Genomic DNA, 3058 nt, shown 5'->3' on the forward strand with positions numbered 1-3058 from the left:
GAGCGGTGTATTCTTTCGACGCCTTGATTGATGAAGGTGCTGACTACAACATCCTAACACATGACCATTGGACACTCATTGGTCAACCGCAACTACAGCCCACTAACGCTCAACTCACCCCGTTTGGGGGTACCGCTTACCCACTCCTAGGGAAATGCAAGGTGATCGTTTCCATCGAGTCTGAAAGTTTACCGGCCTTCTTCCATGTGTTGCCTGACACTAAGGATGTTGGTAATGTAACACTATTACGTCGTACTTTCAAGAAAAAAACCAACTGTAATGTGGATTACAACCTAAATCACATACATCTTGCCATTGGCAATGTGCGCATAGTGACGACTTTCAGCAAGGGCTGCCCTAACTCCCCCACTTTTACGAAGCCGCTGATAAAAACCCCTACGACCACGCTTCAGCCCGAGTCTAAACAGAAGGAAACTACGGCCTCATGCCAAATTCTCAACCCCAGACTCACGCCCACCAAGAGCGCTCACAAGGCCAAAGAGTCCAAGTTTCTATGGGTGCCAAAATGGCAAAAACCACATCCGGGTAAAACACCCAAGTGTGATTCTAAACGTCCACATGATCAACTGTCCCGACCCAAGAGGCAGTCTAGGCACTATCACTGTAGACGCACAACCACGCCGCGCTGGATTCCCAAAGACCTCTTGTGGGCACAAGGATACCACGAGGGCAATCCCTGGATTTGGGTGCCTAAAAAGGGCCAACTAAGAAGCTCATCTACAAGAAATCTCACCCTAACGAGAGGGGTTTGCACAAGTGGTGCCCAGAACGCAGTTAACGGGACAGGGCCAGCGATGGCTAGCAAGCCTCAGCTCGTTTATCGACCAAAGCAAATGCCCCAAGCCTTAAACCTACCTAATCCTAAGAACTTACAAACCACAATGACTGCCCGCTCAGAACCGAGTACAACCCCCATGCCTCTAGAGCTTCCTACAGCGTCTCAAAGTGTTTCCCATTGCGAGGCCCGACCCGTGACACCGATGAGGAAGTCACAATTGTCTAGTCCAGTTGCACCAACACCACCAAAGGATCTTAAACCTTCATACGCAATACGACCTTTCCTCTCTTTGGCTAAGGACCTTGCCGCAACTTCCGGGGATGATTTAATAACCTGCATTAAAATGTTGGATGAAACTTTCACTACATTTGCTAGAAGCTACAAGAGGCTAGACCTAGGTCTTCTTGATGAAACACTTGCTTCGGATGTTCGTGCATTACCATACACTTGGGAGGAATACGAACTTATGACCACTAAAGTTCCCAAAATTGCTGCCAAACTGATAGCAAATGATGAAATCTCGAAGGATCAGGCTGCATTTAGAAGGCTTATCACCTCTTATCGTAAGCCTCCGTGTTCTGCTCCTGAACAGGAGCTGCAAGAGCTCACGCAGATGGCAAGCTCACCTTCCGCATTCTTGCAGTAGTGGTTTACGCTAAGGATCCAATGGGAGAAAAAAGGTTGTCGCATAATGACCAATGCTGAGCAATGCCGGGCAATCAAAACTATCGAATACGACCCCACATACGTGGCACCTATCTTGTTAAGGGTCTTGGCCATCACCCGTGATTAGCATTTGGATGACCATGTGCTCGCCCACCCCTACATTGACCAATTCCTCACCCAAGAGGAATTACATGTTGCCAGTCGCCTCAGTACCAGAGATCTCTTCCACAACATTTTGACATACATTTCCCAAGTCTCCATCCAACCATCCACTCTGGATTGTCATGCCCAACTCGAATACAATCCAAACTTCTATAATTGGCTATTGGCTAAGTAAGTCAACCCACATCAACAAGTGCTTACCTCGCCCTTCCTGTGCTAATCTTAGGAAGGATTCTTTGAAAGATTCCTGACGGAGGGGGGAGCAAGGTGACCAAGAGTAGAGCAAAGATGAAAAGTTATGTTATCTAGCTAGCAGATTGTTGTAATTAAGAAAGTTTTTATGGAAGAATATTGCAGAATAAAATAATAGCAATGGTCAAGCCTCTAAGCAAGTGTGCCCACTTTAAGCCCATCTATTTTTCTCTCAAACTTAGTTCTAATTAGAAATGCACCGATTGTTGGGCATTAAATGTTGGCATGGTGTGTTGACAGGTCACCGCCATGGCAGGACAGGACAAAGGAGGCAAACTACCATTCTCAGAAGAGGAAATGACCAAATTCGGCATCGCCGTCGAGACACGCGGATTCAATCACTTCACCTTCAAGCAGACACTGAATCTGGACAAAGCCATGGAGGAACCCGCAATCAAAGACTTAGTGGACAGATGTCATCTCCACAAGTACGTGGAAAAGGTGGGGTAGGCAGTGGATTACAGTATGTGCGCGGATTTCCTGAGGAATTTCGACAAAAGCAGGAATTATGGCACCGTCACAGTAAGGACAGGGGAGCAAGAAAGGAGAATCGAAGTGCCCCTCAATGCAACGATCATAGAAAAGGCCCTGGGGCTTGTGCCAAAGAAAGAGAGAAGGCCAAGACGAGATGTTTACACCATGCTGGGGGTCAAGAAAGAAGCGGTGCATACTGTGAATGGAATCAGCTTGGCTGACATCCCGGATCCAGCGGTGAAACTACAAGCAAAAATGATCCATACCCTCTTCTCAAGCTAGCGTTACAATGCGCTGATGAATAGGATCACGGTCCCACTGTTGGAAAGTATAGCAGCAGGAACCCCTGAAGAAATAGACTGGAATGGATTCGTACAGAAGAACATTCAAAGTTCAGCTTCCCTCCTCACTCTGGCGGAAGCACCAGTAGAAGGAGAGTCCCCTGCCTCAACAACATTCTCCACAAGGAAGAGACCTGCATCGAAAGCGGCTACAATCAGATACGGGGGCATCCTGACAACTATCATAGACGAAGCAATAAAGAATGAGGGCATCATGGAGGAGGAAGCGGTGCATCAAAGCTCAGCTCACCACGGCGGAGGGGAATCGAGCGAAGGAACAGTAAGCGACAAGGGACAGTAGGAAGTGCCGCCTCCACGAGCGACCAAACCCGCAGAACAAAGCAAAAGTGATAGGAGACAGAAT

Source organism: Lygodium microphyllum, chromosome 29 (genome assembly GCF_053477565.2).
Source record: "Lygodium microphyllum isolate KBCC chromosome 29, Lygodium_microphyllum_v1.1.10, whole genome shotgun sequence".
NCBI lineage: Eukaryota > Viridiplantae > Streptophyta > Polypodiopsida > Schizaeales > Lygodiaceae > Lygodium > Lygodium microphyllum.